The sequence below is a fragment of the Gopherus flavomarginatus genome, chromosome 11 (assembly GCF_025201925.1).
Source record: "Gopherus flavomarginatus isolate rGopFla2 chromosome 11, rGopFla2.mat.asm, whole genome shotgun sequence".
In the NCBI taxonomy this organism is placed as follows: domain Eukaryota; kingdom Metazoa; phylum Chordata; order Testudines; family Testudinidae; genus Gopherus; species Gopherus flavomarginatus.
In genome coordinates this window covers 3,540,961-3,566,458 of record NC_066627.1, presented here as the reverse complement: position 1 = coordinate 3,566,458, position 25,498 = coordinate 3,540,961, and the positions used below count along the sequence as shown (strand labels likewise).

Sequence of the window (25,498 nt, the reverse complement as noted above, 5' to 3'; positions counted from 1 at the left end):
CTCCAGCTGAGTGCGCCGCAAAAACGGAGCCATTTCAACTCAAAGGCCAAGTTAGGAAGTTGACCCCTGAGCTGTTGCCTCTGAGCTGCCGGTTACGTCCAGCCCCCGGCAGCCGAGCTCACATCTAGGTGTGCTGGGAATCCCCCCGCCCGGCTCTCAGCATGGAGCGTGAGTGCAGAGCTGGTGGAAGGAGGCAGGGCCGGCTCAGGGAGACACGTTCCTGCACTCGGTGAGTTCAGGGGTTACCTCTGACAAGGGACATGCCAAAGGGGAAATTTGTGCCTCAGTTTAGAAAGATTTTGTTTGCAACTATTTATTACTGGGCTAAAGATAGGAGACAATAAAATCCCCTTAAAAGTATTCAGTTGTTCCCCTGAATGTCTAGTTGCAGCCCCCCAACTCTGAGCACCTCACGTCTGCAAATGGCCCTCAGTCCTGACCCACAGCCCCTGCTAGCCAAACCCTGGGGTCCCCCCCCACTCAGCCGGGTCCCCCATTACCGATGTGCAGCCCCTGCTAGCCCAGTCCTGGCCTCCCCCACTCAGCTCTGCCAGTGTCCCCCACTCCCAAACCACAGCCCCTGCCAGCCCAGCCCTGCCCCCTCCAGCACTGACGGAGCCCCTCACTCCCAACCTGCAGCCCCCTGATACCCACCACAGCCCTGACACGCCCACAGCTCTCCCACAGCTCTGCTGGTGCCCCTCCCTCCCAAACTTTAGCCCCCTGCTAGCACAGCCCTGGGCTGCCCCCACTTTGCTGTTCGTCCTCACTCCTGAGCCACAGCCCCCTGCTAGCCCAGCCCTGCCCCCCCTCTGTCCTACCGGAGCCCCTCACTCCCGACCTGCATCCCCTGCTAGCCCAGCCCTGCCCCCCGTGCCCTGCCAGTGCCCCTCACTCCCAACCGGCAGCCCCTCCTAGCCCAGCCCTGCCCCCCCAGCCCTGCCAGTGTCCCTCACTCCCGACCCACAGCCCCTCCTAGCCCAGCCCTGCCCCCCAACCCTGCCAGTGCCCCTCACTCCCGACCCACAGCCCCTGCTAGCCCATCCCTGCCCCCTCCGAGCCCTGCCAGTGACCCTCACTTCCGACCCACAGCCCCTCCTAGCCCAGCCCTGCCCCCCCAGCCCTGCCAGTGCCCCTCACTCCCGACCCACAGCCCCTGCTAGCCCATCCCTGTCCCTCACAGCGCTGCTGGTGCACCTCACTCCTGACCCACAGCCCTCTGCTAGCCCAGCCCTACCCCCTCCAGCTCTGCCATTGCCCCTCACTCCCAACCCGCAGCCCCTGCTAGCCCAGCCCTGCCCCCTCTAGCTCTGCCGTTGCCCCTCACTCTCGAACCACAGCCCTCTACTAGCCCAGCCCTGCGCTTCCCTGCAGCTCTGCTGGGGCTCCTCACTTCTGACCTGCATCCCCTGCTAGCCCAGCCCTGGGCTCCCCTGCAGCCCTGCCAGTGCCCCTCACTCCTTATGTGCAGCCCCCTGCTAGTCCAGCCCTGGGCTCCCCTGCAGCGCTGCTGGTGTTCCTCACTCCTAATGTGCAGCCCCCTGCTAGCCCAGCCCTGCCCTGCCCCCCGCAGCTCTGCCAGTGCCCCTCACTCCTAATGTGCAGCCCCCTGCTAGCCCAGCCCTGCCCTGCCCCCCGCAGCTCTGCCAGTGCCCCTCACTCCTGACCCGCAGCCCCTGCTAGCCCAGTCCTGGCCCCCTCCGCCCTACCGGTGCCCCTCATTCCCGACATGCATCCTGTGTTAGCCCATCCCTGCCCCCCCCCCAGGTCTGCCGGTGCCCCTCACTCTTGACCCGCAGACCTCTGCTAGCCCAACCCTGCCCCCACCCAGCTCTGCCAGTGCCCCTCACTCCCGACATGCATCCTGTGTTAGCCCTTCCCTGCCCCCCCCAGGTCTGCCGGTGCCCCTCACTCTTGACCCGCAGACCTCTGCTAGCCCAGCCCTGCCCCCACCCAGCTCTGCCAGTGCCCCTCACTCCCGACCTGCATCCCCTGCTAGCTCAGCCCTGGGCTCCCCTGCAGCCCTACCGGTGTCCCTCACTCCTGATGTGCAGCCCCCGCTGCTAGTCCAGATCTGGACCCCTTTCAAAGCTGTTATCACAGCTTATAAGTGGAGTGTGAGAAAAGCACCTCTGTTCCCCCATCTCTGCCTGGGGGCAGGGGCACAGCCTGGCCTGTGTTACCCACTTGGCCCCCCCAGCTCTAACCCACTAGACCTCAATGCCCTCCCAGAGCTGAGGAGAGAACCCAGGAGTCCTGGCTCCCAGCCCTGTGCTCTGACCCACTTGCCCCAGCTCCCCTCCCAGAGCTGGGGAGAGAACCCAGGAGTCCTGGCTTCCAGCCCCCTGCTCTGACCCCTTAGCTCCTACTCCCCTCCCAGAGCTTGGGAGAGAACCCAGGAGTCCTGGCTTCCGGCCCCCTGCTCTGACCCCTTAGCTCCTACTCCCCTCCCAGAGCTTGGGAGAGAACCCAGGAGTCCTGGCTTCCGGCCCCCTCCCCCAACACCAGATCCCACTCCCCTGCCAGAGTTGGGGAGAGAGCACAAGAATCCTGCTCCTCTCTCTATAAAGTTTTCTTCTCTAAAGGGCTCATTCCGATGGAGTTAAAAGATCCCCTGTACTCATCCCACTAGCAGCCACTTTCCTCTAATTTACTCACCAAATTCTCAGTCATGGTGGGTCGCGGCCCAGCACTGTAGACCGGGGAGTTGTGTCCCTGCATCCCACTGAGGTCTGTGTCAGTCGGATTGTTCATCTGAGGTTTCTTTGCCTGTTGGGCATCCCCTCTTCTTCCCCCAAATGGTCACCAAAGATAATTATAGGTTGTTATCGCTCAGTGACGCCCACGCAGGAGCTGTCAGTGTTGAAGCTGGCGAGAAGGTGTGAAAATTGGATTGGATGGGGGCAAACACTGGGGTGAAAAAACAACTGTCACTTGTCTCAACTTCCCCTTTTCGGCCCCTATTGGTCGTTTGCTGCGTCTCACCAGAGATTTGGTCATGGAGTCTGCAGACCTCTGAAAAGATTGAAGTCTCTGGGGGGTGAGGGTGAGGCCTTTTAGAAAACCTGCCATGGGGTGCATGTGTGTGAAGAACCAGCCTTTACTGCTGTCTTGGAGCCAGGGACAGAACCCAGGAGTTCTGGCTCCCAGCCCTGCCCCGTTCTAACGGTAGGTCTGGGATAGACTGATCCTGGAAAGGGAAGGATAGTGCGATGACAGCTATTCAGATGTTTCCTTCAGCACATCTCTCTGTATGCATCACAAGCTCTTAAAGGACTGAGTGATCTAGTGGGTTTGTGTGTGTAGGGGGTTAGGAGCTAGGACTCCTGGGGTCTATCTGTGACTTTGGGAAGGAGCGGGGTGCGGTGGAGTGGAGAGGTGAGTGGGCTGACAGTCAGGACTCCTGGGTTTTATGCCAAGCTCTGTAGAACCGCTTCTGAGGTTGGAGTCCCACCATTTTTTGGGTTTAGGATTCTCAGTTCTGAACATCCTGACTTGCCTTTCTCTCAGACAGAGCTCCCACAAGCCTCCTCTGTGTTCCCTTTGTTCCCCTGTTGTGACGATGTAGCTGGGGGCCCCACTTGTGAGGTGACTGTAACTTGCCTAGCGGCTATTTCCCGGAGCCCGTGGACATCAAGTGGAATTCCGGCAGAGTGACCAACGGAATCAAGACATCCCAACCATGGCACAGAGCAGTGGCAGGGCCTTCTCCCTTGTCAGCCAGCTCACCGCCCCTTCCTGCGGCTTGGCACCCAACACCTGCCAGTGCAGTGTGGAGCAGACCCCATCCCGTAAAACGATAGATGTGGAGATCACGAATGGTGAGCTATGTTGGGGTGCCAGAGAATGATGAAAGGACTGAGGCAGAAGGGTGCACTAAAGTGTCAGAGGGAGTGGGGGAGATAGAATGATAAAGTCCATGGAAGGGAGGATAAAGAAGAAAAGGGATGGCTGTATGGATGGACAGAGACGAGGGAAAGATGGAGAGAGTGAAAGAGAGGGAAGGATGGTACGGAGCATGGGCTAGGTGGGTGTGCAAATGGAGATACAGAAGTATGGATGGAAACAAGGCGGGATAGCTGGAGAAATGACATAGACAGAGTGATAGAGAGATGGAATGGTGCCGAGGGAAGGAAGGAGGGAAAGGTAAAACTTTCCTCTCTCTGTTGTCAGTCAGAACTCGAGCACATTGTGCTCAGTGCTGTACAAATGCAATTGATTCATGATTCTGAGCTGGTATCCATTTTGTCTCTCTGCTGCCAGTATGTGAGGATCTTATTCATCCTGAGGTTTGCCTCCTGGGCCCCTCCTGTGAGCGCAACACCATGGAGAAGCAGCTGGAGGTGGTTTGCCTCCTCCTGAGATTCAGCCCAGGTGCAGCCAAAGTGGAATGTCTGGTGAACGACGAGAAGAGGAACCTTCCCACTACGGACTTCTCCATTGTGAAGGGCACAGACGGCACCTACGTGGGCCAGAGCCAAGTGAACATCACCAGGTAGAGCTGGGAGCAGGGGGACATCTACACCTGTGAAGTCACCCACCCAGTGCGGGGAATGGAGTACTCCATGCACAACACCAGCGAGTGCTTGGGTGAGGGGCTGTGGCCGTGCACGGTGGGGTGGGATGAAGGGTTACCTGGAAATGAGCCTCATCTAAGGGTAAGCGGGACTGTGCCCAGATCCCAGGGTGACATAGAAATACAGTCGAGAGATGGATACTAGGAGTGGGTGGGAGCGGGATGGATGGATGCAGTGAAAGATATGGAGGTTGGATGGATAGAGAGCTAGATACTGTGGATAGAAGGAGGAATGACTGGAAGGGAAGATGGATGTGATGGCTGGGTAGAAAGACAGGTCTGATGGATGGATGGATGGAGAAAGGGGATGTGTGTACGTGAATAATTAGTAATAAAGAGCTGGAGGTCTGCACAGGAAAGTGTAGATGGAGAGACAGAAAGTGCTACGGGATTGTCGATAGCTAGAAAGAGGCTTTTTTTCAATGGTTTCTATCTTTCTTCCTTCTAACATCCCATGAAATTGAGGCTCACAAATTAGGGGACTGACAGTCCCCTTCTAAGAGGGGAGGGATAGCTCCGTGGTTTGAGCATTGGCCTGCTAAACCCAGGGTTGTCAGCTCAATCCTTGAGGGGGCCATTAAGGGAACTAGGGTAAAAAATCTGTCTGGGGATTAGTCCTGTTTTGAGCAGGGGGTTGGATTAGATGACCTCCTGAGGTCCCTTCCAAACTTGTTATTCTATGTTTCTGTAACACCCATCACTGTAGTATCCTTCATGGTGCAGGGAATTCATGGAGTCTTCTGCTCTTTCCCTATTGAAACAAGTCCTTTGTATTTCTGAGCCTGCCTCAGTGACTCCATCCGTCTCTGTCACCGAGCCGTCTTACGATGACCTGAGTGGGGAGACAGCCTGTGTGACATGCCGGGTGCTGGGTTATAGCTTGGTAGATGTTCAGGTGGCTTGGGAAGTGATGAGAAAGCCAGCTCTGATGCAGAGACAGGAAACCTGGAACAAAGCAATGGGATCCAGAGCATCACCAGCACCCACGAAATAAGCTTGGAGTAATGGAAGAGCAGGACCAAGTTCACTTGCAAAGTGACACCTCCTTGTTTTGGAGAAGTCACCCAGGATATGCCACTCATGGACACAAGTGAGTACGTCTGCGTTTAAGTCCCAACTCCCTGTGTGAACTCAGCCAAAGTCACTTTACTCTCGCTCTGTGCCCAAGCCTGCAAAATGGGGATAAGGGTCCTTTGTTTCTCTCAGCTGGTGTCTGTTTCCGGAACAGGGGCTCTCTTTCACGTCCCTTCGCCGGCTCGCAGGAGGGGGTTGTGGTCTCAGTCTGGGCCGGTAGACACCACCACAATAATTGTCAGGGTCCATGTTCTCAGACCAGCTTCTGCCATGGAAAATGAAGGCCTTGTAATTTACTAGACTCCAGTAGGGTGGTGAGGCAATAGAGGAGGATCTGGTGGATATTTCCTGGGTCTTTCAAAGTGGTGATTCAGCCAGGGCCCTCATAAGAGGTGATGAGGGACAGAAGATAGAAAGTAGAGTTAAGATGGTCCATCAAAGGTAGATTCATTGAGTCTGAGGCCAGAAGGGATCATCAGGTCATCTAGTCAGACCTCATGTTTCCCTGGCCAGAGTATTTCACTCATTTACCCCTTTGTCGAGCCCAGTAACATATCTTTGACTAACGCTTCATCTAGAGACACGTCCCGTCTGGATTGGAACCCCTCAGGAGATGGAGAATCCACCGCTTCTCTTGATAGGTTGTTCTAATGGTTTTCTTCTAATATTGTTGCCTTACAACGAATTTGAACTTGTCTGGTTTCCGTTTCCGGCCATTGGTTCTTGTTCTGCCTTTTCTGCTAGATTAAAGAACTTTTTAGTACAGGGTTTCTCAAAGCGGGGTCGCAGCTTGTGTGGGGAAAGCCCCTGGTTGGCCGGGTCCGTGTGTTTACCTGCCCCATCTACAGGTCTGGCTGATCGTGGCTCCCACTGGCCGTGGATCGCTGTTCCAGGCCAATGGGAGCTGCTGGACGGGGCTGCCAGTAAGTCCCTTGGCCCACGCTGCTTCCAGCATCCCCCGTTGGCCCGGAGCAGGATCCACAGCCAGTGAGAGCCGCGATCGGCGGGACCTGCAGATGGGGCAGGTAAACACACCGGCCCAGCCTGCCAGGGGCTTTCCCTACACAAGCGGCGACCCCTGTTTGAGAAACCCTGTTTTAGTACCTGATGTTTTCTCCCCAGGAAGGTATTCATACACTATTCAAGTCACATCTTCAGTTTGCCCTGAACTGAATCAATATAGCTCCTTAAATCTCTCATTTACAGCTACTGAAACATCATTGAGGCTCTTTTATGAGGCCTTTTCAATTTTTCAAAGCACAAAGTTGTGAAACAGGTGCAAAAACTCTGGAAATGTTAATAAATGTTGGGCTGCTTTTATTTGCTTTCTGGTTTGTGAGTCAGGAAGCAAAAGGAGTGAGTGGGGATCATATTTTCAGACTTTTCTTTACAGCCAGTGGGGATAGACCCTAAATGAAAGCTGAGATTCCATGGTCATAGCATAAGCTGTGGATTTAAGGAAAAACAGCAAATACCATAATAAATATGGCCAAGGTTGGCCACCCCTCACATGTTCCACCAAGGGACTAAGAGGAGACACATTCCATCCCTGAGAGAGAAATTAGCTTCATCTCACATCTCTGTCCCTTCCAGCCTACGGTGCCCACGCGCCTACTGTCTCAGCCACTGTCTCCTGCCTGGACCCAGAGGAAACTCCAGGGAAGAAAGATTTCCACACGTTCCTCCGTGACGTCACTGGATTCTTCCCGGCAGACGTCAACCTCTGCTGGGAGCACAACAGCTCCATAGTCCCTGCCTCCCACTACAGCAGTGGCCCTGTGTCAGATCTGGTGAGGCCTACTCCACTCGGAGCATCTTGAGAGTGGCCAGGCCCACGGGGGAAGGAGAAGCAGGGCCCCAGGATTTCTGCCTGGTGTGGCACATGACGCTGAATGACAGGGTGAAGGTGAAGGTGAAGTCACAGAAATGTGAATTGAAGCTTCCAAAGGGCGACGAGAGGGTTGTTCATCCCAATATGGCCAGGGCCCCCCATTACCCCAGGGGCTGGTGAGGGAGCTAGCACCAGTTCAGGCTTCAATGCTGGGGTTTCCAAAGGGAGTCACGCTCTCAACTCCCACATCGGCTTGCAGTGAGAGTTGTGGTCACAACCCTGAGGGACTTTGGGAGACCAGCAGCCGGAATATCACTGGGGTGAAATATAAAGAGCACCTTCTGCCTGTGTAGGGGGAGGGGTTTAGGGGACGTGAGTTGTGTCCTGAGCTCTGGATGCAGGATCTAGTAGTGCCAGCAGGGGGCTGGGAGCCAGGACTGCTGGGTTCTATCCCCAGCTGTGGGAGGGGAGTGGGGGCTAGTGGTTAGAGCAAGAGGGAAAGGAGTCAGGAATTACCATGGGCAGGTCGTTTCTCCTCTCTGTGTCCCAGCTGTCATCTCTGCCATCTTCGTTGGGCTCATGAATTTGAGACTGGAAGGACCCTGATTTGAGCAAACATGGCAGGTCTGTCCCCTGCCGTGATTTCACCAATGGGTCTTTCTCCCATGGGAGCCAGAGGCCTTCAGATCTGCTCATGGGACCCAGAGACCCAAATAATCATAATGGGACCCAGGAATCCCAATCCCAATCCCGGGGTGTGTTGGAAAACCTCAGCCATTATTCCTGATGCCCCATGAGATGAGGATCGTGCCCCTTCCATCAGGGAAGCCAGTGCCCTATTTCCCACCCCAATGATCCTCAGACTCTTCCCAAACATCCCCTCGGCTTTGCTCCCCTCAGACAGAGGTACTTATTTATCAGCTGGTGCCTCCTGAGTATTGGCTCATTCCAGCCCTCAACGTTGCCTCCTGCCCCCAACCAGGTGGCAGCAACTGTAATCAACACCCACTGAAGGTGTCTCTCCTTCTGCCTTCCCTGGAGGACCTCTACATAGCGCAGAACGCCACCATCAGTTGTTTGGTGAGCGGCATGTAGACCCCAGCAGCCTGGAGGTCTCCTGGAACCGGGGTAGCGGGGGACCATTGGCCGTGGTCTCCAGGGATCCGGTGCTGCAGGAAGATGGTACCTACAGTGCAACCAGCATCCTGCAGGTGTGCGTGGAGGAGTGGCAGGCGGGGGAGTAGTTCACCTGCACCATGAAACACCGAGACATCCCGTCGGCCATTGTCAAGACCATCCACAAGATTCAAGGTTAGAACTCAGCCTTTCCCCTGTAGGGGGCACTTGCTCCAATCTTCCTGGCTCAGGGTGTAGGGAATGGGACATGGATCCTTTTGTCTCTAGGGGTCACCAGCTCTGATCCGATTTCAGGTCAGTGAGACTGGGTGTTACACATTTGTAGGTGGCATGAAATGTGCAAATTAATGAGAGAGAAGGTGATGGAGAGTCAGGACTCCTGGGTTCTTTTTCCAGCTCTGGGGGCAGAGTGTGTGTGTGGGGGTCTAGTGGGTTATAGCAGGGGGGTTGTGTCAGGGTTGGCAGCCAGGACTCCTGGTTCTCATCCCTCACCAATAACCCTTTGGTGTTTCCTTGTGGCAGGATCTATCCATCCATTCTATCCTCTGCTGTACTTGTGTCTGTTTCCCTCTCTTTACTAGCTGTCCATTTTCCTGCCCACTTGCAAATCTCTCTCTCTGCACTGTGTCTGTTTATCCATATTTCGGTTGGCAATATCTGAGTTTGTCTGTTCTCCCTTTTGCAATCCTGTCCATCCGTCCAACATCTGCAGTGTCATCTGTCTATATTAGCTTCTACAACATCCATCCATCCTCATGCAGTGTCATGAGTCTAGCTGTCCATCCCTGTCCACAGAGAGGCTGGGAGGGGATATTTTGGCACAAAAGGATTATATCTGGGATGCTCAGAGGGGTGAGATGCCCAACTCCCCTTGGAATTATGAATTTATTTCAGTGGCAACTAACTGCCTAAGAGTCCTTTAAAGACCCCAGCCCAAGTGGCTTGTCTCTGGTCACACTGCAGGTCAGTGGGAGAGATGGGAATAGAGCCCTGATTTCCCATCTCCAAGACTTGCATCTTAACCATCACATCTGTCTAGCAATGTAGCCCTGGCTGCTATGGCGTCAGAACCACTAGCAGATGCGTCCTCACCTGACCACATAAGATGCAGAGGCAGAGTCCCCAGGAATCTGATGTTATGTCTGCAGGGAGCTAGGCATCAGGGTGAGACTGAGTTAGGATCTTTCTTTGCCACGAGCTCCATCCCCATTGTCCCTGGATGTGTGACCAGGGGGGTGGTGACCAGGGAAAGTGATTTCACTTCTGAGTACGGCACTGGGGAGACTGACACTGGAATACAGCATCCGGTTCTGGTATAAACGTGCAGCTATGGTCAGAAGCGGTAACGACATGTTGGGAATCATTAGGAAAAGGACAGATACTAAGACAGCAAATACCACATTGCCTCTGTATAAATCCACGGCACGCCCACACCTTGACTGCTGCGCACAGTTCTGGTCACCCCATCGCCAAAGAGATAGAACAGAAATAGAGAAGGTTCAGAGAAGGGCAACAGAAATGATCAGGGCTATGGAACAGCTTCCATATGAGAAGAGATTAAAGCGGCTGGGACTGTTCATCTAGGGAGACAACTGGGGGGATTTTACAGAGGTCGATACACTCATGACTCGTGTGACAAAAGGAAGTGTTATTTACTCCTTCACATAACACAAGAACCATGGTTCACCCAATGAAATTAAATGGCCACAGGTTTACAGCAATCACACAACAGAGGCAAGCTGTGGAACTTGTTGACTAAGGATGTTGTGAAGTCCAGAAGCATGACTGGGTTCAAAAAAGAATTTGATAAATTCATGGAGAATAGGTCCATCAATGACTATTAGCCAAGCAGGTCATTGATGCAACCTTATGTTCTTGGTGTCCCTAAGCCTCTTATGGTCAGATGCTGGGACTGTATGACAGTGGATTAATCATTTGACCATTGTCCCATTTTGGCCATTCCAGGTCAGTTTCATAGCAGAGGTGGTTAGCTTCAGAGTTGCAAAGAGTCCCTTGAATGAGTTTAGCAGGTTATAGTCCAGGGTTTCTCAAACAGGGGTTGCTGCTTGTGTAGGGAAAGCCCCTGGTGGGCCGGACCAGTGTGTTTACTTGCCCCGTCCACAGGTCCGGCCCATTGCGGCTCCCGCCGGGCACGGATTTCTGCTCCGGGCCAATGGGAGCTGCTGGAAGTGGCAGCCAGTAAGTCCCTTGGCCCATGCCGCTTCCCACAGGCCCCATTGGCCTGGAGCAGCAATCCGTGGCCAGTGGGAGCGGCAATCGGCCAGACCTGCCGACCGGGCAGGTAAACACACCGGCTCGGCCTTCCAGGGGCTTTCCCTACACAAGCGGTAACCCCTGTTTGAGAAACCCTGTTGTAGTCCAATGTCCATGGCCAAAATCAGGGTGATCCATAATAGAACTAGAGACCTCTGCCTTATGACTCAAACGTCCCCTGATGAAGCTTTAGCAGATCTGAGATGAAAGGATCAGGGCCCAAGAACACAGCACCATGGGCTCCTCCGGGTAGCTTGCCACAGGCAGACGTAACAGCTTCCCCGAGACCTGGTTAGCATCAGGCCTCGGCTGGTCAATCCAGTCCTTGGGTCAGTCGCAGACTGCAGGAGTCTCCCCACCAGGAGCTCTGCCACAGGCGTCTGACTTCTCCGGTGGCCAGGGCTCTAGGGAGTTCTGGGGTTGGGCTTTTCTACTTCTGTCCTGTGCCCTGACTTCTGGGGGCGGGCGCAAGCTCCACTGGCTCTGCCCACTTTGATGTCCAGAGGGCCTCGTCCCTCTCTGAGGTGGTGGGGAACCAGACTGCCTCGCTACAGGGACCATCACTTCTGTTTCCAGCGTCATGACAATATGTGGCAGCTCAGGGTGTTACTGATGGAGCTGCCATGCCTTTCCCCATTTCCTTCGGGCTTGTGGGTGGGTTGGTCAGGTGTTGCCCAAATGTGGCGATGGTCAACAGATCTTCCCCCATCTCGGAGCATGGATTGAAATGAAGTCCAAGCGGGTAGTGGCTTTAAAGTTGTTCGCATCAGATGGCCCCATTATTAGGTGTATTACAGTAGTGTGTAGAGGTCTCCACTGAGTCTGGGACCCCAATGCGCTAGGAGCTGCACGCACATAGAGTAATTGACAGTCTCTGTCCAGAAGAGCTTAATGTCCAAACAGAGAAAGGGTGTGAAGAGAAACCGAGGCAGAGAGAAAGGAGGTGAATTGCCTGAGGTCCCACAATGTCAATGACAGAGCTGGGAATAGACCCATGGGAGTCCTGAGTCTCATCCCAGTGGTCTGTTCATTGGACCACACTCCCTCTGGGATGGTACGAGTTGTGGGAGGTCTCAGAACAGCTCTGTGGGTAAATTCCCCAGGTCCTCAAAATAGGGAGTTTTGGTGGTGGGGGAATTGGTGCCGCTACTGCCCAGGAACCGGTCCCAGCACAGCTCAAGCTGGCATTGACTGGGAAGATGCTGCTGTCTGATGGGTGTGCCTGGCCCCACTGAGTTCTGCACTGGCAGGTCTCAGCCCAGTTCCCTGGCTGGCCAAGGGAGGGGGAGGGCATGCTCGGGGAGGGGCATGAACTGCTGCTGGCTGGAGTTTGCAAAGGAGCAAAGGGTGTGAAATGTAACGGAAGTTGGAGGCTGAAAGCCCTGAGGCTGCTCTGAGAATTGCAGCCTGTGACAGGGGGTCTCCACCTGCAGCCCACCCAGTGTCCCCTGGCAGGGAGCCCTCTGTCTCTGGCCCTGGACAGGAGCTCCTGCCAAGAGCACAGACCGGAGCTCCCTGCTGTGCCCACTCAGCTCCTTGGCTTAACGAAGAGGCCTCTCTAACCAGCCCCTTTATCTCACCCCCATATCCTCACTGCCCAGTGGAGGACCAAGGCATCGATGCTGAAGGAGGAGAGGAGGAATCTGACGGTCTCTGGACACCTGTTGCCTTCATTGCTCTCTTCCTGCTCAGCCTGTTGTACAGCGCCGGCGTCACGCTGCTTAAGGTAACAGCAACCGCTACCTTCATGGTCACACTTTACTGCTTCTAGCAATAACCAGTGCTCAGTAATCTATCCCAGCCCATCGGCATGCAGCCACCAGCCATCAGCCGTCCTTGGGAACTACCCAGTCACCCACAGTCAGTGATGAAATTCAGCGAGGACAAATGCAAGGTAACCACTTGGGAATGAAGAGCCAGTATCCCACATGCAGAACGGGAACTGACTGCGGAAAGGGATCTGGGGTCAGACTGCATCACAAGCTAAATATGAGTCAATAATGTAATGTTGTTGGGGAAAAAACCAAATTCTGGGCTGTATTAGCAGGAGTGTTGTGAGCAAGACACATGCAGTAATTATTCTGCTCTGCTCCGCGCTGATATGGCTTCAGCTGGAGTCTTGTGTCCAGTGGTGGGCACCGCATTTCAGGAAAGATGTGGAAAAGTTGGAGACAGGCCATAGGAGAGCAACAAAAATCATTTAAGGACTAGATAACATGAGCTGTGAGGGGAGATTGAAAGAACTGGGGTTGTTTAGTGTGGAACAGAGAAGACTGGGGTGGCCGGGGTGGGGGAATGACATGGTAACATTTCTGAAATACATAAAAGGTTGTGACAAAAAGGAGGGTGAAAATTGCACTCGTTATCCTGTGAGAACAGGACAAGAAGCAATGGGCTTAGACTGCAGCCAGGGCAGTTTAGTTTGAACACTGGAAAAAACTTCCTAACTATCAGGCTGGATAAATAGTGGAACAAATTGCCCAGGGAGGTTGTGGAGCCAGCATTTTTCGAGGTTTTTAGGAACAGGTTAGAGAAATACCTGTCAGGGATGGACGAGTTATTACTCAGTCCTGCCCCACGGCAGGAGATGGGACTAGGCGACCTCTTGAGGTCTCTCCCTGTCCTACATCTGTGTGATTTTATCGTTGTCAGAGGCTCAAACCAAAGTTAGGAATTAGAGCCCAGGTTTAGGACCAGGTTACCTGGAGGGAGGAAAGCCTGGGTCCAGGACAGGAGCAGGGCTGGAACCAGATGGGAACAAGGCAGGAGCAGGGCTGGAGCCAGATGGGAACAAGGCAGGAGCAGGGCTGGAGCCAGATGGGAACAAGGCAGGAGCGGGGCTGGAGACGGCTCAAGGATCAAGCATCAACCATTAATAAGCTGCTAGTAATTATTAACTGATCATAATCACTTATCAATAATCAGCAATGAATGATCAATGACCAAAAAGGAATGATCACTAATTAGGAAACCAGAACAAATGTTCAAGGACCAATGAGCGTCAATCACCAACCACTCAGCCATGATCACTAAGGATCTGTAGTGGGGCCCAGATGCACAAAGGGCCATAGCAGCCTGTGAAGCCGGTTCTGTGGCTGGGACATGGTGCCGGGACCTGGAACCAGAAGCAGAATCGGCTTAGACAGCTGTGTCTCCCCAGGGAGTTGGTGTGCGGCACCCGCTGGGCAGTGGCAGTTCCCTGAGGTTGTTTGACAAGGCCGGTGTCTCTGTCTGGAAGTTGAGCTCCAGCTCAATGCAGACACCCTGGCAGGACGCAGGCGTGACTGGGCCAGGTCCATGGCCCGGGCTACACAGCAGGACAGGCTAGATGGTCCCAAAGGACCCCTCTGGCCTTGCTCTTCCAGTGTAGGATGCTGCCTGTGAGCCCAACGCCGGGTCCAACGGCACCAGCCGTACCCATCTGCTCTCTGTGTCCCACAGGTGCAGGGAGTGCCCGGCTCCAGGCTCCTAGGAGGTGGACAGCATTGCTTCATCCTCTTCATTCCCTCCCTCCATTGTCAGCCCTCCCAGGCTCCCGCCCTTTCTCCGGACTCCTGGAGGGACCATGTTCCACAGCAGCTCAGAGGGTGCCACAACGGCCACTGAAGGGTCTGAGCTCTGCAGAGCCCAGAGCAGGGAGGGCAGAGTCCTTCCCCGGACGTTCCCAAGGGCAGCCCACACTGGAGCCTGAACTCAACCCCATTCCCCTCAACCCTCCACTCCCGTCCCATGGCAAGGACCGGATTTCCTAGTGTGTGGGAGTGTGTGTGTGTGTTTGCAGGTCTGTAGTGTCCTGAGGGCTGGTCAACCTGGACTCTGTCAAGGGAGAAGAGTCTCTCATTTGCTCTGTTTTTTAATGTGCAACTTACATGGGAATTGTGTGTTTGATCCAAAATAAAATGGATTAAAAAATTGGTTGCTGCATTAGAGGATGGTTTTGTGCGATTTAACCTATGAGAACACTACTCACTGTATCTTCCAGTCCCCTGTTATCCATCCATCCACCCATCCAGTCCTCCCCACATTTATCTAGCTAATCGCCCTCTCTGTTAGGTGTCATCATATGTAGAAGCCAAGATATTCTGAATGAGTTGAAAGTTGGAGACCTGACTAATTGTCATAAATCCTTGGGCACTTGCCCCCGAGAACTTGAGTACCTCCCCAGTTGGATCATGGCCTGGTTAATTCTCCCTCTTTAAAGTCCCCCTTTGCTCTGACCGCTGGTGGGGTGGCGGATTCTTTTATCTTCGTCCCGTGACCTCAGGATTTTCACTGAGCTGTTCTCAGTCAGTTCTGCAGCTCACCTTCCCTAGGGGCGCCCGTTCTGTGGGGCGGGGAAAGTTGGTCCAGTTTACAGAGATGGACATCTGCAAACACTGCTGCCTAAAGTCACACTCCTCGTTCCCCTGCCTGGAAGTGACCTGATCCCCAGAGGTGCTAGTTACCCCTCAGTGCCAATGTTAGACTCTGGATGCTCTGGAAATCGAATTTAGGGAGAAATCTGAGCTGCGTGTGTGTTGAAATCACTGTCAGCCTCGTTCAACTGAGCCATTATTTCTCCTCGTTATTGATAAGCACCAGGCCGGGGAAGAGCTACTGGTGCTAAAGGACAAGAACCAGTGGGTATGAAATGGCCAGGAATAATCTGAGTCTAGAAAGGAGAAGAAGGTTTCTAACCATCACAGGAAGGGGTTCAGGAACCATCTTCACCTAGGAGGAGAAGGGGGCAAAAGTTTTAGGATCTTGCTTAATAAGTTTATGACCCCAGAGGTCCCTTCCAGTCCTGTGTATCTCAAAGGGAATCCCATGGAAATCCCATTGAAAGAGCCCATAGAGTCCGTTAAATGTCCAGTTTATTTCTTGATGTTCCCCTGCTTGACATCCCAAGTCCTGAGCTTGCATTCACCCTCTTAGCTTGAGCAGCATTCTGCGAGCTGATGTTCAGTTGTTCATCTGCCTTAAGCCCTCGAGTCATTCTCAGAGCATGAGCAAATAGGTTAATTTCAGGGAAGGTTAAATTTACTCTCCGTTTCCCCTTGTATCACGCGCTGAAGGTCTTTGTGCTTAGGCCAAGAACCGTTCTCCAATTTAGCCTGTCTGAGAACATCTGTGTCCTGTTTATCAAAACAGCTGGCAGCAGATGTTTCCCCTTTGAGACATTCTGGGGTAGAAGACTGGCATGGCTAGGGGCAGATTTGATTTGCGAGGCTCAGAATGGAAAGGCCATTGATGACTAAGTTAAAAAATACAGCCATTGTGGGCTTGGTGGTGAAAAACAAAGTGAACAACATGCTGTAAATTATTCAAACCCTTGGCTCTGCTAACTAGCAGCTGTCATCCAAGTGTTGTTAATTTTCACAGACCCCCCAAATCCCCACTGTGGGGTAGGTAACCATTATTATAACCATTGGGGAAACTGAGACACTGGGTTCCCCAACAATGACTCAGTAGTAAAGACAGGAACAGAACCCAGGAGTCCTGACACCCAGTATCCCCACTCTAAGCCACTAGATGCTACTCCCCTCCTTGAGGTGGGAATAGAACTCAGGAGTCCTGACTCCCGGGCCCCTCTGCTCTAACCCACCAGACCCCACTCCCAAGCCTAGCCCATTTTCAAGAAATGGACAAACTATACTCCACTCTATGATATCACCTTGGCTAATGACTTCCTAGCTGAGCACTTGGGGTGGGATTTTTAAAGGGGTTTAAAAGAGTGATGTGCCCAAATCCTTTTGACTGACAGTATAAGTTTTGTGCCTATCTCACAGTGACCTGTTGGAAACCCCAGTTTTCATTTTAAACTAGACTCAGGTGGAGAAAGCCTTGGGGTCAGTCCTGCCCTGGGTGGAGATGGAGCAGAGAGGTCTTGAGGGAGATTCTTTGAGTCTACTGAGGTTAGTTCTTGGGTGATACACTAAACAACAACCTTGAGCTGGACGACTGGACTAGATGGGGGCTTTACAAACATTAGTTTCTGAGATTTCCCAGTAGACAAACCTAAGACCAGGTCAAGAGAAATGCAAAGGAAATAAAGACAGGGGGTGTCATATAAATTTAAGGAGCAGGGTCAACTTTTTCCACTTAGAGCCTCTAAAGATGGACATCTTAATGCATATTAAAGCCTTTAAAGAAGTGGCTGGATTTTCAGAAGTTCTGCGTAAACCCAGATCCTACTGTCTCTTTACTCCCAAAAGTCAATCCATTTGGCTTTAGAGGGGAAAATGAGAGTTGGGCTCTTGACTTACATTCATGGCTCTGAAATTTTTTAAAATTGGCCTTAGTGTTTTAAAGATTAGCTGATGATTTTCAGAAGAGACTGATGGTAACATTTTCAAAAATGCCTAAGGCCCAGATTTGGAAAAGCATTCGGTTGCCTAAAGACGCAGATAGGTGCCGAGTGGGATTGGAAGAGACTTCTATGGTCATCAAGTTTAGTCACCTGAAATGACAGGCAATCCCATCATATAATCCCATTCATAAATGTATCAAGCTCCATCTCAAAACTAGTTATGGTGTTTCCCCCCCACTACTTCTGGTGGGAGGTGGTTCCAAAACCTCCATTTTTAGATGGTTCCCAAGCTTCTAATTTCCTCAACTTACTCATGGGAAATTTACCATTTGTTCTTGTGCTTTGACTTCAAGAGCTTCCCTCCAGGGTGTTCGCTTACCTGATATACATACACAGAGCAGTCAAACCCCCATTCAGTCTGGGTTTTGCTAGGCTAAACAAGCCCAGCTCTTCCAGTCTCCTCTTATAAAACCGGTCTTCCATTCCCCTAATCATCCTCGCAGCCCTTCTATGCATCTGTTCCAACCTGAATTCATCCCAGTGTAGAGAGTAGGAAAAACTTTCTAACTAAGGCCGAGGGACTTACTGGCCACTGCTTCCAGCAGCCCCCATTGGCCCAGAGCAGCGATCCGTGGCCAGTGGGAGCTGTGATCGGCCGGAACTGCGGATGGGGCAGGTAAACACACTGGCCTGGCCCACCAGGGGCTTTCCCTACACAGCGGCGACCCCTGTTCTAGGTGTGTAATTTTCAAAAGTGCCTGAGCAGGTTAATCAGTTAACGCTCTGTGAAGCCAAAATCAGTGGGATTTAAGTTCTAAATAGCTATGTTCCTTTTGAAAATGGGACTTAGGTGCTTTAGAAAATTTTGCCCAGAAAGGATCAGTGACTTGTCTAAAAGTCATACATAGAGTCTGCAGAACTAAACTTAGATCTTCTAGATCTTCATACATGCAGGCCACAGAACTGAACCTAGATCTTAACCAGATGACCAACCCTCCTCTCAACTAGGTGACATTTTTTTCATCACTTTTTAGATAAAAATCAGAACCTTCGTTGATGTCACCAACTCTCAGAGACAGTAGCCTGAAGAAAAATTGCCAGCAAAACAGAAAGAAATTGGATTTTATGGAAAACAAAGTTTTATTTAGACGCCAAAGCATGATGGATGTTCCAGCTAGACAGCACAACTCAAAACAGTTGGTGGTGAGTTGGCTCAGAACATGTTACTGTGCGGATTAATGCAATACCATGTGATAGACTGGACTAAAATCAAGATGCAGTGTGATCCAATGGAATCTAGTGTGATATAATGTGATACAAGGTCCTTTGACAGAGTGAAACAGTGAACTTATGGCAGCAGCACACACCTGGTAAAACAATACAAGGCATAGGAACATAGGCCTAGAGAGACTTCTCAGGTCATCAAGTTCAATCCTGTGCTGTCGGGAACAGCTCCATCATACAGTTCTTATCCTAAACCATGCAGCGCACTGCGCTATGACCCAATGAAATGGCTAACCACAATGCAATGCTGGGCAATGGTTCGTTATCACGAGTGCTGGGCGAATTTTTTTTCAGGTGAAACTTCTTTCATTGAAAAATGTAGATTTGGGCTGACTGAAACATAGCAAATTCATATCATTTCTAGCAAATTGTTTAAATCAAAACAACAACCTTAAAAAATCCCCCCAAATGTTGAAATTTTCATTTTGATATTTTTGAAATGAAATGTTTCAATTGTTTGGATTGAGATGACTTTGAGTTTCAGAATTTCCTTCAATTTTATTTTTAAAATGTTAAAAACATTTTAAAAAATACCCCCTGAAATTGGAACAAAGTGTTTTATTTCAAGCTGAACAAATTATTTTGTTTCACCTGAAATGATAGTTTTTAATTTTTGATTTGCCAGAAATTCTGAAAAATGTTGGTTCAGGTCCACCCCAAATGATTTTTTTTTAAAGTCAGACTGGCCAGTGAACCCCCAAATCAGTTATTCACACAGCTCCACTCACAAGGCAAGTCAGTGCAACACAATAGACTCATAGACTCATAGACTCATAGGTCAGAAGGGACCAATCTGATCATCTAGTCTGACCTCCTGCACAAGGCAGGCCACAGAACCCCACCCATCCAATTTTATAACAACCCCTATCCCAGGACCGAGTTATTGAAATCCTCAAAATGGTTTGAAGACCTCAAGCTGCAGAGACACCACCAGCAAGCGACCCGTGCCCCACGCTGCAGGGGAAGGCGAAAAACCTCCAGGGCACCTGCCAATCTGCCCTGGAGGAAAATTCCTTCCCGACCCCAAATATGGCGATCAGCTAAACCCAGAGCATGTGGGCAAGAGTCACCAGCTAGCACCCAAGAAGGAATTCTCCGCAGCAACTCAGTACCCATCGCATGCAACATCTCCCCGCAGACCATTGAGCAGACCTGTCTGGTGGTAATTCAAGATCAATTGCCCAAATTAACGATCCTATCATAACATCCCCTCCATATACTTATCAAGCTTTGTCTTAAAGCCAGGAAAGTCTTTTGCCCCTACTACTTCCCTCGGAAGGCTATTCCAGAACTTCACTCCCCTAATGGTCAGAAACCTTCGTCTAATTTCAAGTCTAAACTTCCTAATATCCAGTTTATACCCATTCGTCCTCGTGGCTACATTAGTACTAAACTTAAATAATTCCTCTCCCTCCCTAACGTTAACCCCCTTGATATATTTATATAGGGCGAGCATATCCCCCCTCAGCCTTCTTTTGGCCAGGCTAAACAAGCCAAGCTCTTTGAGTCTCCTTTCATAAGGCAGTTTTTCCATTCCTCGGATCATCCTCGTAGCCCGTCTCTGAACCTGTTCCAGTTTGAATTCATCCTTCTTGAACATGGGACACCAGAACTGCACACAGTATTCCAGATGGGGTCTCACCAACGCCGTATACAACGGTACTAACACATCCTTATCCTTGCAGGAAATACCCCGCCTGATGCATCCCAAAATCGCATTTGCTTTTTTAACAGCCGTATCACATTGGCGACTCATAGTCATCCTGCTATCAACCAGTACCCCAAGGTCCTTCTCTTCCTCCGTCGCTTCCAACTGATGCGCCCCCAACGTATATCCAAAATTCTTATTATTAATTCCTAAATGCATGACCTTGCACTTTTCACTATTGTATTTCATCCTATTTCTATTACTCCAGTTTACAAGGTGGTTCAGATCTTCCTGAATAGTATCCCTGTCCTTCTCCGTGTTAGCAATACCCCCCAGCTTCGTGTCATCCGCAAACTTTATTAGCACATTCCCGCTCTTTGTGCCAAGGTCAGTAATAAAAAGGTTAAATAAGATCGGTCCCAAAACCGATCCTTGAGGGACTCCACTGGTGACCTCCTTCCAGTCCGACAGTTCACCTTTCAATACGACCCTCTGGAGTCTCCCCTTTAACCAGTTCCTTATCCACCTTACAACTTTCATATTCACTCCCAGCTTTTCCAATTTAACTAACAGCTCCGTGTGCGGAACCGTGTCGAACGCCTTACTGAAATCTAGGTAAATTATATCTACCACATTTCCTTTATCTAAGTAATCCGTCACCTTCTCAAAGAAGGAGATCAGATTGGTTTGGCATGATCTACCTTTAGTAAATCCGTGTTGCAATTTGTCACAATTCCCATTGACCTCTATGTCCTTAACTACTTTCTCCCTTAAAATTTTTTCGAAGACCTTACATACTACAGACGTCAAGCTAACAGGCCTATAATTACCCGGATCACTCTTATTCCCTTTCTTAAAAATAGGAACTACATTAGCAATCCTCCAGTCATACGGCACAACCCCCGAGTTTATCGATTGCTTAAAAATTCTCGCTAACGGGCTCGCAATTTCACGCGCCAGTTCCTTTAATATCCTCGGGTGGAGATTGTCCGGGCCCTCCGACTTCGTCCCATCGAGCTGTTCAAGTACGGCCTCTACCTCAGTTGCAGTAATATCCACTTCCATATCCACATTCCCGTTTATCATCCCTCCATCATCGCAAGGTTCCTCACTAGTCTTATTAAAAACCAAGGCAAAGTACTTGTTTAGATGTTGGGCCATGCCTAGGTTATCCTTAACCTCCATTCCATCCTCAGTGTATAGCGGCCCCACTTCTTCTTTCTTTGTTTTCTTCTTATTTATGTGGCTGTAGAACCTTTTACTATTGGTTTTGATTCCCTTTGCAAGTTCCAGTTCAATGCGGCTTTTAGCCTTCCTCACTTTATCCCTACATGTTCTGACCTCAGCAAGGTAGTTTTCTTTACTGATCCTGCCTTCCTTCCACTCCCTGTAAGCTTTCTGCTTTTGTCTAATCCCCTCTCCGAGTTGCTTGCTCATCCAGTTTGGCCTACAACTCCTGCCCATGGTTCTTTTCCCCTTTCTCGGGATTCAGGCTTCCGACAGTCTCCGCAGCTGTGACTTAAAGAAATTCCAGGCCTCCTCCACATTTAAATCCACTAATTCCTCCATCCAGTCCACTTCCCTAACTAATTTCCTTAACTCTTTAAAATTAGCCCTGGAGAAGTCAAAAACCCTAATCGCAGATCTACATTTGTTTATCCTTCCATCTAGTTTGAACTGAATCAGCTCATGATCACTCGAACCAAGGTTGTCCCCTACCACCATTTCTTCTACGAGGTCCTCACTGCTCACCAACACCAAGTCTAAAATGGCATCCCCTCTTGTAGGTGCTTCAACTACTTGATGAAGAAATCCATCCGCTATCACATCCAGAAAAATCTGACCCCTATTATTCGTGCAAGTACTCGTCCTCCAGTCTATATCCGGGAAGTTGAAGTCCCCCATAATCACACATTTCCCCTTTGTGTTTACTTCGTTAAAGACATTAAAGAGGTCTCTATCCATATCCCAATCCGATCCCGGCGGTCTGTAGCACACCCCAAGCACTATCTCAGGGGAAGCTCTAGTTGCTTTTTTACCCAGCGTGATTTTTGCCCAGACGGACTCTGTCTTATCCATTCCATCGCATCTTATTTCGCTACATTTAATTTCATCATTGATGTACAAGGCTACTCCACCACCTTTGCCTTTCTTCCTGTCTTTTCTGAACAGCACATAGCCTTCAATACCCGTGCTCCAGTCATGAGTACTATTCCACCAGATTTCGGTAATCCCTATAATATCCGGCTTCACTTCCTGCACGAGTAATTCCAGTTCCTCCATCTTGTTACCTAGGCTCCTCGCATTAGTGTACAAACCTTTTAATTTTCGGCGTTTAGCGTCAGTGACATTCTTTCCCATGCAAAGGCTCGCTGCAATGTGAACAAATGCAATACAAAGCAGGGACCTTCACATGGTCACAGAACTTTCTGGAATTCAAACCGGACTTTCTCCTTTTTGTGCTGATTGGCTGTTTGCGCCAACCTTCTCCTTTCCTCCCCCACCTACTCCTTACCTTGACTCCACCTCACACCTGCCTCTCTTCTCCCCTGCACTGTCCCCCTCACCTCTCGTCCTTTCAACCTCCCTGCACTTGTCTGTCATTTAGCTGATCCCCTCCTAATTAAACCCACCTTAAAAAAATTGCAGCACTAACGTGTCATTTGCCACCATCGTACCGTTCACTGTGCTGGCGCGTTCTACCCCTTCCCTCACCTTGCGTTTGTCTGTTGAGACTATAAACTGTTTCAGGCAGGGAACGGCTGCTACTCTGTGTTTGTGCAGCCCCTGGCACAATGGGACCCCATCCTTGGTTGGTCCTACAGAAAACCATAATAAACATGATTAATAATAATAAATGTAAGACAAATACATCTTCAGCAATTGAGATTTAGGTTCGATGTTAGGAAAAATCTTTCTAGCTACCAGGGTCATTGTATTCTGGAATAGGCTTCCAAGGGATGTAGTGGTATCCCCGTCATTGAAGGTTTTGAAAAACAGGTTGGACAAACACCTCTTAGCGACAGTCTAGATGTACTTGGTCCTGCCTCAGCCCAGGGGGCTGGACTTGATGACTTCTCGAGGTCCCTTCCAAGCCTACATTTCTATATTTCTATAGCACTTGACAGCACAACACAGTATAAATTGGTGCACCACCAGGCAATGCAACAGGGTAGCATGAAAGAACACCATGTACAAGCAATGCAGTATGATGCAATAAGGCATGATGCCATGCTACAATGCAGCACTATGCAGTCCTAGGCAATGCAATGCAAATTCAGGAAAGCCAATGCAAAGCAAAACAATGCAGGCTATTGCAATGCAACAGAAAATAATGCAGGTGCATGTAAATCAATACAATGTTATAACATGTCATTTGTACAAAAAGCCCCAAGACCTCAGAATATATGGCAATTACAGTAGCATGGGATGTGGGGCATTAAAGATTGTGAGAGTAACTGGCATGGGGGAAACAGCTTAGAATTTAGTTATGAGAGATCTGGGTTTGGAGTTGGCCTCAGACTGGAAGAGTGGAGTTTGGCTACGTGTGGATTGGAAGATGTATGGGTTAGGTTCTTGTCAGGTTGGATTGTGATTTTGTTGGGGGAGTAGCCGTGAACCTCCTAGGGATGGGTAGGGAATGCATTTGGATTGGATTCTTCCAACATTGAGTGGGAGAATTTATTGAGGAAGAGCATTAGTTTGGAGTCTTTTAGGGTTGGGGCTTTGTTAGAAGAAACAGCATGGAGTTGGGTTCTTGTGGGGTTACGTGGGGAACTTGAGGGGTCAATACCATTGGATTAGGATCTTGTTGGGTAGAGTGGGGACCTCCTGGGGGGAATGGCCTTAGGCTGGGTTCCAGTGGTGTGCAGTGGGGGATCTGCAGCATTAGGTTCGGCTCTCAGGGGGTTGAGTGGAGAAACAGAAAGAGGATGAATTCTTGCGAGGTTGGATAGCATGGAGTGGCTGTGAGCTGGCTTTTTCTGGATGCAGATTGTTGCAACTGGCTCCATCTCTGTCCTAGGACCGGGGGTATGTGTGTATTACCCTAGGAGGTTCCAGGGTCCTTGGCAACCTTGAATGGAGTGGGGTTTGTTTCCCACCTTAGAAGCCCTGTGAAAGATGGGGGGGTGTATTGGGTCCCCAACCGTGACCCCCTAAGACTCTCAGGAGGGGTAGTACAGAATAAGATTTAGCAGCACAGAGGGGAGCTCAGGTAATTTTTTGAGGGGTTAGGGAGCTGATATGGTAAGGCTGAGAGAAAGAACAGAGAACTATCAAAAGAATCTTTTTGGGAGACGTCTTTACCCACTTTCTCTCCCTTAGCATGGAGTATGCATAGTTCTTGGCCTTCATAAAATGGGCGGGAACAGTGAAGGCCTTTCTTTGATGTTCTTTCTTCATGTGTCTCTGGAAGTAATGGGAGATCACCATGGCCAGATGATCTACCCTGTAGGTCAGGCCAGCCGCTATGGATAGGCAGGGAAATGGAAGTGGGCAAAAGAACTGCAAACAGAGGGGCAGATTGGACCCCATCCCTTCTTCTTCACTGTGTGGAGAGAGTGGTGCCTATTTCACCTGTGAAAACAGAGAGAGAGGGAGATATAAATAGATAGATAAATAGATAGAGGGGGGTATATGATAGATAGAGAGAGAGAGGAGATGGTCTGGGGATTGATAGATAGATAGAGGGGGTATATGGGGATAGATAGATAGATAGAGAGAGGAGATGTCTGGGGATAGATAGATAGATAGATAGATAGATAGATAGAGGGGGTGTATAGGGATAGACAGAGAGACAGACATTGTAGGCGGGTAGATGGATTGGTAGCTCTTTCTCAGCCAGCCCAGGTTCACCCATCCTCTCCTGGTTCATGCCCAAGCCCCCTTTTCACCTTGATGAAGGTGACGAATCCGCTGTAGAAGAGCGTGATGAGGAAGAGGGCGATGAAGGTGGAGACTGTGGTCCACACACATTGGGCATCGTCCAACTCACTGTAGTCATCCATGCTGTCGTCTCGGATGCTGCAGCGGTTGATGCTCAGGACGGAGCAGTGCCAGGACTCTGCCCAAAAGACAGGAGGTGCCAGGGTCATTGGGGGATGGGGATATGACTGATAGGGAGGGACTCATTCAGTGCCACCTCTCCAATGCTAATGCTTCCATTAGGGCTTCTGTGTTAAGAGTAGCACAAGATGAGGGTCTCTCCCCTTCCCCATGTAGAGGTGACTCTGCAGACCCCAGATACCTCTAGGGAATAGGGTGTATCCCCTGGGAAGATGATTCCACAGCTTCAGAGATTTCCCCAATTGGTTCTAGCGAATGTCAAACCTCTGTTCATTATTCCACCCTCCCCCAACTTTACTGTCCTCTACTTATAAGTCT

At 50.6% G+C, this 25,498-nt stretch overlaps 2 gene segments (V, D, J or C); both read right to left on the bottom strand.

The window, feature by feature from the left end:
* Positions 1–2,883, bottom strand: part of LOC127031862 (Ig gamma-1 chain C region, membrane-bound form-like) — a 192,423-nt gene extending 189,540 nt beyond the window's left edge. Inside the window, exon 1 of the C gene segment in view lies at positions 2,659–2,883.
* Positions 1–25,498, bottom strand: part of LOC127031863 (Ig gamma-3 chain C region-like) — a 214,995-nt gene that overhangs the window by 33,231 nt on the left and 156,266 nt on the right.